Genomic DNA, 13,258 nt, shown 5'->3' with positions numbered 1-13,258 from the left:
TGTGTGTGTGTGTGTGTGTGCACATGCGCGTTAGTTTCACCAAAATTTAAGAGTGTGCAATGTGCAATGTGCATGCATTGGTGAGCAATTGGTAAGAGTGGTGAAACACCCATTTCCGAGTCCCACCTCCCTTGCCCCCAAAGCAATAGTCTCTTAAGAGACTTGCAATGCACATAGGGACCACCTAAGGTGAGCGGAAAATTGTTGCCGGCAGGCTACACAATTTTGGGACTGGATGGGCACTATCCAAAGAGCACAATACCGTCTATCTCCCTTAAATATCACGCTGCAAACAGAGCTCCTACAGTCTAAGTTGCATTGTACGTTATACGATGTATGTATAATACGCTTTAAACGGGCGCATTATACGACATCTATCTTTATTCGACCGTATTATTCGGTGCCATATCAGCAAAAACCTCGTATCGTATAATTTTTTAGAATGTCGATCAAAATATAGCCCTATATATATCGTGAAAACGGACTGTTTTCTTCATTCATTGATCTCTCTTCCCCCTCTTCTCAGCTATAGGTGAGAGCTTTACAGCATCAAAAAATAAATTTTAAAAAAAATTGAATTTAGCTATATAAATTTTTTAGTAAAAATTTAGAGCTTAGAATATATATTTAAATTAGTTAAATGTAATTTTATTTAGGCTTTGGAGTTTTGAGTTAGTCTTTATCTGCTCTGTGTGAAGTATATCTTACACTTGGAGGTAAATTAAGTAAAGTAGTTAGTGATTACTTGCCTTGTGTAGAGGAAACTCACGCTTGGAAGTGATTTAAGATAGTTAAAGTTAGTAGTTATTTGCTTTGTGTTGAACTATGTTCACTCTTAGAAGTAACTTAAGTTAGATAGTTAAAGTTAAAAGTTACTTGTTGTGTGTTGAACTATGTTTACGCTTGGAACTAACTTAGGGTAGATTTATCTAATGATTGTCTGTCATGTGTAGAGTAATACTCACACTACAGACAATTTAGGTAGATTAAATAATAATCTCTTGCTTTGTGTAGAGGTATTCTCACACCTAGAAGAGATTTAGATAAGTAGTGAATTTTGATTGCTTGCCATGTGTTGAGTTACACTCACACTTGGAGGGAATTTAGGTAGGTTTTTTTAAGATATCTTGCTTTGTATAGAGTTTACTCACACTTGGAAGTTATTAAGATAGATTAAGTGATTTATTTATCATGATTCAGGTATAGAGTGAAAGTTCACACTAGAGTTTTTGTTTAATTTTTGGTATTTATAATTTAAAGAGGTTGAAAGTTTATGTATTTTTTAAAACGTTGACGAATAAAGTAATGTAAATGGTATTAGAGTTCGCTTTTAGATGTATATTTAGTAATTAGTCATGTTTGAGTTTGCAGATCTTAAGAAGATGGTGAAAGGATATGAGTGGAACTACGTAGATGAATTGGTCAGTGGAAAGACTACATCAAAATTGAGGTGTAAGACCTGCGGCCATAATTTTAGTGGAAATGCTCACAGGATAAAAGAACATTTGTTCAAAATTCCTAGAAACATGACAGCTTGCAAAGACCCCCCAAGAGATATTGAAGCAAAATTTCCCAAGTAGGCGCTCAGAGAGTACATCTTGAGGGGGGAAAAAAAAGGGAGGTCCCAAAATGATGGCTCCATCTATGGTTAGGGACATGGAGATGACACTCGAGAATGATCAAAACCCTCCCTCGACCCCTGCTCAAGGTCAAGGAGGGTGTCATTCATCCTTTGTTGGGGCTTGTAGCTCTAATCCTACCGCAAGCTCTGCTAGCATAAGCCGAAGTGAAGCATGGGCTGGAGAAGAACCTGCACCAAGTGGTCCTACTTTGTATCAAGCGTTTGATAAACAATGGCTGCTTGAACTCCATCTTAAGTGGACGCAAGCATTTATTGCATGTGGAATTCCTTTTAATGTCATTCGAAATCCTATCTTCAAAGATGCTTTAATGAGCACAGCGAAGAAGGGTTTCGTGGTACCTGATTATAATAAGATGTGTACATAATATTTAGATAAAGTGAAAACTACATCATAGAATATTTTAAAGCGCACAACTCTTGATTATGTGCCACATTATGGATACACAATCGCTCTAGATGGTTGGACAAATTATCAGAAGAAACCATTGATTAATGTGATGTTGATTTGTCCAAGAAGTTCCGTCTTTCTTGAAGCGATCGACACATCCCTGAAAGAGAAAACTAGTGGGTATCTTGCTGATGTATATGAGCATTCGATCAGAATAGTAGGGGGACCCAAGTCACAGATAATGCATCTAACTACAAAGCAGATGGAAAAGCAATTGAAGTAAAATATCCAGAGATTACATGGGTTCCATGTGTTGCTCACACTTTGAATCTGCTCTTAAAGGACTTTGGAAAAGTTCCTTCTATTAAGCAAACTCTTCTAGATGCAAACCACTTGGTGAAGTTTATAAGAGAGCATTCATTTTCTTACGCTTTGTTTAGAAAAAAAGTCCCCAACAAAAAAATTACAGATTTTTTGTGTGACCCGTTTTGCGACACCGTATTACATTTTCTCTACACTAGCAGGTTAAAGCAGCCCTTGTTGAAACAGTGGCAGATAGAAGATGGGACATTTGGCTTGATAAATATCCCAAGTATGAACGTGCTGCTTCCAAATGCTATCAGCTTGTAAACTTTTCTGTTTTTTGGAGAATGTAGACAAAATTGTTACTATCACAGAACCCTTCACTCATCTGATATGATTAGTAGACAAAGAACCCTCATCTTTGGACGAGTTTACTGGTACATGCATGAAGCCTCTCACAAGTTAAAAGATTGTACATCTTATGCAGAAAAATAGAAAGCCATGATGATGTCGTTTGTCAAAAGACGATGGGAGCAGCTGCATACTCCTTTACATGGAGCAGGGTTTGTCTTAGATCCCAAGTTCCAGATGCACAAGCAATCTTCAAACAATGAAGTGATCAATGATTTCAATAAATTGTGTGCCCAACTATTAGGCAATGTGGATGGACGGTGACATACACACAGGAGATGTTATATACTAGTAGAGAAGGAATGTTTGGGAATCCTTGGCATAAAGATGCTATCAAGACGATGAGCGCACCAGTTTGGTGGAAAGAGTACAGTGGAGAAAAAGTGGAGCTTCAACATGTGGTTGTGAGAGTATTGGTTGTTGCCGCCTCAAGTGGTAGCTGCGAAAGAAATTGATCTTCATTTGCTTTCGTGCATACTAAAAAACAAAATCGATTAAGTCTTAAACGAGCTGTGGACTTGGTGTATGTATTTTGTAACATGCGACTTTTGCATAAGCCAGCAAAGTTAGCCACACATGCCACAGAAGAAAGCTTCGGGCACTTTCAAACACACAAAGCAATTGCAAATGAGCTCAAGTCCGATGATGAAATGGAATGGAACTCGGAAGATATTAATCCGGAATGTTCAGATGTTGAAGAAATTGATGACATGGTGCCTATGATTGAGGGGACAGATGAGCTATAAAGTTTGTGCTATATTCTCAATTAATTTTTTAATACGAAAGTTGTGTGGAGTTTAGCTTCACAATCATCTACTCTCTCTCTCTCTCTCTCATTGTCTCTCTTTCTCTCCATCTTCTTTCTATCATTGTCAGAAAGAGGTAGGGAGAGAGAACAAAACTTACACAATTACAACAACATCCGACATGTTCATTTGTTCCAACAAAAAGAGATTTACATATCAAAAAGAGGTTTTAGTTACAAATCTTGAGATTTAAAATACAAAAAGAGCTTGATATTGTTTGGGAGATTTAATTTAAATCATGAGCTGGATCCCCTAAAAAATCAAATACACAAAATTTTGAATTGCCGAAGGAATCACTTGGACGCGCATTGCCTATCTCTTCTTCGGTAAACAGGCCCATATCTTGCCTCATACCATGCTAACTTTCTTTCCAGCTCTGCTATACGAGCGCGCAACATGGCTAGGGTCTCTCCTTGACTTGCCAAATCCACACCTTGGGTTGCGAGCTGCTCAATGACTGCGGTTTCTTCGGGCAAATATGTGTAACCTCTCTTGCGAGGAGGATCTTCTTGATTGGCTTCAATGCATGAATCTTCTCGGTTGGGCGTCCTTTGCCGACGCCTCCTGTAGTGGGACGATCGTTCCAATCTACTTTGAGCCGCAATACATAATAACAATAGCATTGTTGCACAAAGTAAATTTCCACTTGATTATTATGGTGGCGATCTATACACTTGGATAAATCTTGAAAGGATATTTCTTGCGAGGACAATGTGTGCAAATGTGAAACTTTCAAGGGAGCAGAAGCCTTGAAATTTCCACTAACTCAAAATAATGTATTGCGTACAAAGTGATTTGGGCATAGCTGTCTGCATTTCCTGTAATTCAGTGGCTCCCCTTGAAGTTCTGATTCGTCTTCTTGGGATGCAGTCAAAGCGCTAAGATTTCCTTGAGCCACCTGAATCTCTTCCTCTTTGTAAATTTGTTGTGCCAATGCATGATTAAGCAAAGGATCATTAGGTTGCTGTCCATTCTGGTCGGGAGCAATATCTTCCATATCTGAAACACAAAACAATAAACTTTAATGAGACAAGTCTTAGCACTTAGAAAAGAGAGATGGTTTAGAGGATTTCAGATCCAACTTGAAATACTGCAAAACCTTAACTTGAACTTTAAAGACGTAACTGAAACTACGATCAAAGATCTAGTTTGAAATATTACGACACATTGCACACAATTAATGACAAAAAATATTGTTACTGATCTAATCATCAACATGCCTCAAGCTAGATTTGGTTACAACATGCTAGCCAACGTTATGGGATACATTCAAACAAAGGCTTTAATCCCATATTTTAGGCCTATCGAAGGGTTTGGAGAAATTTCCACTGGCAAGATGTTTGTTTACATTTCACAAAAATTTGCGCTTGAGAACCTAAGAGGGCTCTAGAATACACGCAACCAAGCGTCTAAGAATATATGAGAGACTATATATATCAAATGCTTTGGTGAAAGGAGGAGGATATTTTCAGGGGCACTCCATGGATAATCTCGCTCGAATTGAGCTCTAGTTTAAGGGGTGAGATTTGGCTGCTTGGAAAATGTTGCCAAAGTGTTTGATGGTGTACTTTGGCCCCAAGCTGCGATTCCAGCATACACTCCTCGCTCACCAAAATGTAGTAGAATATTTCTAGTGTGTAGATCATTGTGAATGAAGTCGTGACTATGCATGAATTTCATTATCTATAGAAGAGCGTTACAGATCGGGAAAATGTTGTCTATGAAGTGTTGTACAGTTCCAAATGTGTGTTGAAACTCTCTGATTGTAGGATTGCTTCCATCATGATGGCATGCCTGAATCCACAGCTCAAGGTGACCTCCATTCCAAAGCTTGAAGATCAACATAGGCCTTTTGTAACATTTAATGGCCTAGTAACTTGTGTGTAGCGAAAAATAGCATAGACATAGTGAGCGTTTCATCATAATAGATTCCTAATGAGCATAGCAAGAGTGCTTGGATGGAGAGAGCAACAAAAACCATAACACCTAGTTAGATAGGCATGAACAATACTTCAAAAGAGAGATAAATTAAGCTATTGACAACAATTGAGGACCAGATTTACATGGAGCCGGTCCCCCCTCCAAAAGGCTTTGTATTATAGGTTTCCCCCATCAAGGGAGACATTTTACAATACAATACTTTGTGTTCCTTCAATAACTTGATGGTGCAATGATGATGGAAGCTTCAAGAACCATGCACACACTTATAAAACACAACATCAATTCCCTCACGGTCTCATACCCAAGACCTCACACACCTTCGAAGATGGTGAGAGCTAGCGGGGTATGAGAGTAGATTGAGAGGAAGAAGGAGTAGTCTTACGGGAAAGAAGTATATCTCCTCACATAATCACTCATAAAATCTTAGCATAGCTTAGTAATTAGCATGGTAGGGAGATGAGCATGCATTGAAGCTTGGCTCTTGGCTGGATTTGCATCACAAAGCCAAGAGTTGTTGGTGTATGCCTCCCTTCTCACAAGCTTGGAGTAAGTGATGAGCTTTCCATTAAAGCTTGAGAAGGAGAGAGAGTCTTCTTTGCTTCACACATGAGATTGTGTGAGTGTATGTGTGATAATGCCTTGCCAAAATCAGCCCCTTCTCTCTCTTGGTCGACCCCTCTTGCAATTTACTCTTGCTGGCACCCCATTGGACCCTGCAAAGCTTAGCCAATCAAAATTGAGAAGCATAAGTGATAGCCTTGTGATATGTGTCCCCCTTTCCCCTTTCTTGAGAGCTTTAGGTAATTAAATAGTGCAATTAAACTCTTATTGGACCCCTTTGTCTTCTGGCCAATAGGAAGCAAGCAAGTCATTAGGCTGTTGAATGCCCTTTGGACCCCCTGTCCAATAGTCTTCTAGAGAGCTTAATTCTTATTGGTTATTTTATTAAGTGTTTTTAAATGAATTAAACTAGATTTACTCTAGCCTAATTCTCATTGGTCCACCTCTATGGCCATCCAATAGGATTTGAATGCACCTTGGGGGCAACTGGGCTAGGGAGCTGACATGTGTCCCCTATTCCCTTTGTGTTGTAAAGGGCTTGCAAGAGTGTGTGTGTGTGTGTGTGTGTGTGTGTGTGTGTGTTTCTCTCTCATCACCTACTAAAAGGGCTTGCCCCCTCCTATATAGGGATCTACGAAGACTTTTTGTACACTTACAAAGCATCCAATATCCCTAAGGTTTGACCATCAGACTTTACATTGAAAATTGGAACCTTAGCATTTTTGGAAGTCTTAATGGGTTGAACCTTAGGTTCTTTGAAGCCCATTGTTGCACATGCTCTTTTGCAGATGGCCCCCCCTTTGGATCCCTATTGTGACCAGTTTGCCAGCTTAACCAATATTCTAGCTTTTTCTCCCCTGGTACTTCCCCATATTAAATGATCAGTTTAAAATCATTTAGGAGAATTAGATATTAGTTATTATGACATTACCTCTCTCTTGAAATTATAGTTGTCCTTGACTATGGGGTAGATAAGATAAAGCCTATGCATTAGTCCTTTTTCTAGCGGGTAAGAGATCCCTATCTTACCCTACGACATCGTTCTAGAATGGATGACTAATCCATTTGGCGCTTGAGAGCCTAAGGCTGCTGCAAGCATGTCTACGCATTAGTCCTATCAATCTTTCATAGTAGAGTGACAAGCTCTACTTGGTGTTTGGAAGACGTCGTCTCCACAAACTTGATTCTAAGCATGCATACTACTTAACATTTGTGCACAATAAAGAAAAAGAGAGTCTTATAAGACAAAAACTTTGTTCATTTTAAACATTTGTACATTTGCTTACTCTAGGGAAGCATTGTAAGCATTGACAAGGTTTAGGTTATCCTTTAATCGTATGCCTTGCATCCATCTAGCATCTTCAAAAGGATAATTCTTAAACTTAATAAGATACCATCGGATAGTCTTACCGCCTCTTAATACCTTGTCTTCATGTCGGAGAATGGACTCAGGCTGAGCACCTCTTCTTGGTCCTCGATCCCCGGTGGGTCTTCACTAGTTGGTTCTTGAGGTGGCTCTCCTTTGTAAGGCTTTAGTAGGCTCACATGGAAAGCATTGTGTATGAGCCAATGGCTGGGCAACTTGAGTTGATAGGCCATCTCATTAATTGGTCTAAGAATCTGGAAGGGATCATAATACCTTTTTGCTAACTTAGCATAGTACTTTTGGTGTCCCGTAGGATTGTTGCCCATGGTGTGCCTTAATCGAGCCTTGGGAAATTTAAGCAAGACCCAATCATTTTCTACAGGCTTGGGCTCTTCTGTGCTTATCAGCAGCAGCCTTTTGCCTTTGCTGTGAGATAGAGATAGCATCCTTAATCTTTTGGAAATATTCTTGTAGGTCTTGGCTATACTCATCTGCAACGAATATCTTCCTGTGTACTTTATGTAACAGGGGACTTTTTTATCTTCCCTCAATTACCTCAAAAGGTGCTTTTCCCATGGAGGTATGTACAATATTATTGTAGGCATAATCCACTGAGGGTAAGTACTTCTCCCATTGGGACCTTTGATCTACTTCCGTTACATAGGCTTTAAGTAGATAAAAAATTGTTAGGTTAGCTATTTCACTTTGGCCATCCGTTTGCGGGTGATAGGCCGAAGAGAAGTTTAGACTTGTCCCTAAGTTCTCAAAGAGACCCTTCCAAAAATTACTGGTCATTCTAGGATCTCTAGCCAACACTATAGACATTGGCAAGCCATGGTACTTGAAGATTTGTGATATGAAGAGGGTTTCCATTTGATGGGCTTTGATAGTTTTTTTGACAGGTATAAAATGAGCTTGTTTGCTGAACTTGTCTACTATCGTCCATATTCCTGTATTCCCATGGATAGACTAAGGCAATCCAAAGATAAAAGCCATGGATATGCTCTCCCATGGTGAATTAGGGATTGGCAATGGTCCATATTCCCGTATTCCCATGGATAGACTTAGGCAATCCAAAGATAAAATCCATGGATATGCTCTCCCATGGTGAATTAGGGATTGGCAATGGCTGAAGCAATCCAGGTTGCTTCCCTCTATCAAACTTCGTCTTTTGGCACACCACACATCTAGAAATATAATCTTATATGTTTGCTTTCATGGTAGGCCAATAGAAATATGTTTCAATCCCTTTTAGGGTAGACTGAATCCCTCTATGCCCCGCATAAGGAGGAGCATGGGATTCATACATTACTTTCTCACGTAGTGAGTTAGTAACGCATAGTCTATTGCCATAGAGAAGATAACCATCTTGTAAAGTAAATGGTTCCTCTTTCTTCCCTAGTGCAAGGGCTGAAATCACATCTCTAAAATCGGGATCAATAGCATACTCATCTATCGTAGAAGATAGATCATTGTGGGTTGCTATGGAAACTGCATTCACTCTCGGCCGTCTTGAGAGTGCATTGGCTACTTGATTATGCTTGCCAGCAATGTGAGCAATATGAAAATGAAATTGCGAAAGGAAATTTGCCCATCTCATTTGTTTGTTGGAGAGCTTGGTCTGTGTCATGAAGTACTTAAGGTTTTGGTGATTCGTCCGCAGAAGAAAAGGAGTCCCCAGTAAATAGTGCTTCCACGAGTCTAAGGCATGTAGAACTGTGAGGAGTTGCTTTTCATATATGCCTAAAGCTTGCTCAACATAGTCGAGCCTTCGACTTTCATAGGCTATGGTGTGCCCTTCTTGGAGCAAAATAGCTCCAAGGCAATCACCACAAGCGTCACATTGGACCGCAAATGGCTTTGAGAGATCCGACAGTGTAAGCACAGGTTGAGAGATAAGCTTTTCTTTAAGCTTTTCAAAAGCATTGTTCTCCTTGGAAGACCATGTATCCTAACGTTTTTCTTTGTTAGGTCATGTAATGGTCCCGTGATTTGTGAGAACTTTTCTATGAAGCGTCTATAGTATGCACACATACCTATAAAGCTTCTTAGTTCATGAAGATTCCTTGGATTAGGCCATCGTTTTATTACCTCTGGCTTTGATGGATCCATTTGGATGCCATCTTGAGAGATAATGTGACCTAAATATTGAATTTCTTGTAAGAAAAACTCACTTTTCTTTCAATTAACATAAAGGTTATTCTCTTGTAAAACTTGAAATATTACCTGGAGGTATTTCTTGTGTTCGTCTAATGAATTAGAATAGATGATAATGTCATCAAAGAACACTCCAGTAAAGGTTTGGTGAGGCCTGAATAGCTTCTCCATCAAGCGGTTGAATGTGGTTGGTCCATTGCTCAAGCCAAAAGGCATGACAATGTATTCATAAAGACCAAACGTAGTGCGAAATGCGGTCTTTACAATGTCTTGATCAACTATCTATTTGATGGTAGCCATTTTTTAGGTCAATCCTACTGAAGTAGGTGGACCCTTGCAACTTATCAAATAGGTCTTCTACCTGTGGAACAGGAAACCGATTTTTGATAGTGATCCTATTTAGTGCTCTATAGTGTGTCGTCTTTCTTTTGCACTAGTAACACGGGTGAGCAAAATGGAGATGAGTTAGGCCTAACCATGCCCTTCTCAACTAACTCATGCACTTGCCGCATAATCTCCTCTTGTTGAGCTTGAGAAACTCTATAAGGAGATTTATTAGGCGGTGAACTCCCTGAAAGAAGTTCAAATGCATGGTCATCATTGCCTCATTTAGGAGGTAGTTCACAAGGGATGTCGTCAATAAATCATCTTGAAATCCCTTGAGAAAATTGGATAACTCTAATTGCTTGTGATTGTTTATATTTTCTTTTGCTAAAGCATTAGATTCATTTCAAGAATCTTTAACAAAAATCATGTCCACGGAAATAGAGCTCTTTATTGACTTATTGAAAGCTTGCGTATGTACAATGGGTTATGGTGTTACCCAACTCCTTAGCATCTATGTACATATCTTTTTCCCTGAACCTAAAGTAGATTTTCCTTTCAGGGAGTTTAACATTGGTAGGCATGCAATCAAACCATGGTGCCCCTAGGATTACATCCTCGTGCTTGAGAGGAGAGATAAAGAAGTCCTCTTTGTCCACATAGCTTTGGACATGGAGCCTCAACTTCTTGATTAAGGGAGTGACTGAAGCTTCTTGCCCCTTTAAATCACCATCGGTGGGTAGGACATCTCCCATCTCATAGGCTTGGATGCCTAGCTTGGTGGCCAACTCTGTGGATATCAAATTGTGAGTATAACGAGGGTCAAAGAGAATAAAAGCATCATGTTCTCTTACCTTTCCACAAGCATGGCATAGAGGAGATGGTGAGCTTCCTCTTCTTGGATTTCGACCAAGGTAGCTCTAGGAGGCTCATGGCGGGCGTTCTTTTGGGGGCAAGCATGGTACGCATGCCCTTGCTCGCCGCATTTGAAACAATGGTTATCCTTGCGATAACGCTCATGCTCTTCAAGAGAGAGTTTGTTTTTGCCTTTGTAAACTCCCTTCTCCTTAGCTTTGTTGTTATTGGAATTTCCCTTAGGAGACTTTTGGACATTGTCCTTCCCCTTAGGCTCATTGGAACCCTTGTTTTCCGTGGGCTTAAGATTTCTCTTAGCCCTTGTTTGGAAATTGATTCATGAAGCCACCATGGTATGGTGTATGACCGCAGATATAGTGTGTGGCCTTTGGGAGTTGACATACTCCGCCATATCTTCAATTAAGCCCACACAAAATTGTTGTTTTTGCTCTCCAAAATCCATCTTTTTGAAGACAGTAGCTTTGAGATGTAAGTCCCAAAACTTGTCTACATATTTGTGAATGGATTCATAGGGAGAGAGCTTTAAGCTTTGCCACGGTGAGTACTTTGTCTTTGGCATCAGTGGCCAAAAATTGCTTCATGATGGAAGCTCTTAAAGCTTTCCATGTTTGTGGAGCTTCACCATTTGCCCGTAGGCTAGACCAAAATTGCATGGCGGACTTTTGAAAATGCATAGCTACATGGCGTAGCTTAGAGGACTCCGTGAAGCCCTCATCTCCAAACGCCACACCTCGAATTGTTGGATGAAAGCCAAGACTTTGTCCGTAGCACCAAAGGTGCCATCGTAGGTAACGAAAGAGATGTTCTTTCCTCCCTCTTTGAACTTCTTGAGCTTGGACGACCTCTTCCACGTGGCATAGGATTTCCTATGGCCTCTTCTTTTTGATGGTTCAAAAGTTGCACCATCGCTTTCTTCAGAAGATGAAGAATTTGAGGAAGATGGAGAAGAGGGTGACCTCTTTCTTGACTTTTTCTTGCCTTGGTCCTCCTTGTATGCACCATCACTTTCTTCATAAGAGGAAGGGGATGAAGAAGATGGAGAAGAGGGTGACCTATTTCTCGCCTTTTTCTTCTCTTGTTTTTAATCATCCCTCTTTGAATTATGGTGTGGAGAGGTGTGCGATGGTCTTCTCCGTTTAGGAGGTGATGGAGAGCATTTTGCCTGTCGTCTTCGTGGAGCCATCTCCGTCGAGGTGGTAAGAGACTCACTTCTTTCTCATTCTTTTGGTGGGGGCTCTTGAGTTCTCCTTTGGGAAGGAGATGCGTCATCAAGGAGTAAATTTTTGAGCCCTTCGTATGGATCCTCTTCTTCTTCCTCAATCGGAGAGAGGCCTCTTTTGGAAGTCTCGCAAGGAGGCTTCCTAGGTACTCTCTCGTCATGGTGGGGGGTTTGGAGAATCCCATGAGCACAAAGTTGTCGTTGCACTTCACTTTGGAGGGATGGATTTCCCATGGCTTGTTGAAGCCTAGAAACAATATAGTTAACAAGCATTGGGGCATCATTAGTAGCCTGCTCATTAGCAAAATCAAAGCTATCAACATTAATTTCACTCTCTTTACTATCGTCAGCCATTCTAACAACTTTTAGGTGTAGACTTTTTAGGTGTACTTTGGCACTTCAAGCTCTAGTTGCTAGTCCTCTTTACCCCTTTAGAAACGCACTGTACCCGTGGCTCGAATATCATTAATTGCAAAGAATAGAAGAGAGGGTCTTTCAACACCAAAACAATAACGGCTCTTGTCAAGCTTCTAATAGCTCAATAGTGGTTAAGCCATAGGCCAAGCCCTGTAGGACTCCACTATTAAGACCATAGCTCTCAACGGTGATGCTATCTGCACGAAGGCAAGCGCACTGCAAGGCTGAAAAATCCCTATTCTACTTACTCAATTGCAATTAATAATACCAACCATTTACAGCTAGCTTGAGGATCTCCCTTCTTGAGCAAGAAAAGAGCAACCCTGTGCTCTGATACCAATGTAACATTTAATGTCCTAGTTGGTGTGCGCGCGTACAGAGTGTGTGCAAGAGAGGAGAAGAAGAGAATGGGGAAGGGGATGAAGCACAATACACAGCAGGTTTGGGGTTAGTGGAGAGGAAAGTGAGAGAGTGGCCAACTCTCTCCCTTTCTCTCCCTATATTCATTTAGGTGAAATTGTAAATAGGGGCGGTTTCCCACGTCCACCTAGCCTACACCCCAACAACCTCCCACTTGAAGGTCATGGTGGCCAATAGTGGCATTAGTATAGTTAGTCTATACAAAATTGATGAAGCATTGCCGAGGCTTCATCCTACACCCATAAGTTCTATACAATGTGTAAATCGCTCCGAGGCTAGGCTCTTTGTGAGAGCATCTGCGGGGTTGTCGTCAGTGTGAACCTTGACAAGATCGATACGCTTGCCAGCCAATGCATCTCGTATGACATGGTATCTGACCTCTATGTGTTTCGACTTTGAGTGAAACACTTGATTCTTTGTCAAAGCA

Source organism: Adiantum capillus-veneris, chromosome 16 (genome assembly GCF_014529385.1).
Source record: "Adiantum capillus-veneris isolate H3 chromosome 16, ASM1452938v2, whole genome shotgun sequence".
NCBI lineage: Eukaryota > Viridiplantae > Streptophyta > Polypodiopsida > Polypodiales > Pteridaceae > Adiantum > Adiantum capillus-veneris.
This window is presented reverse-complemented; position numbering follows the sequence as displayed.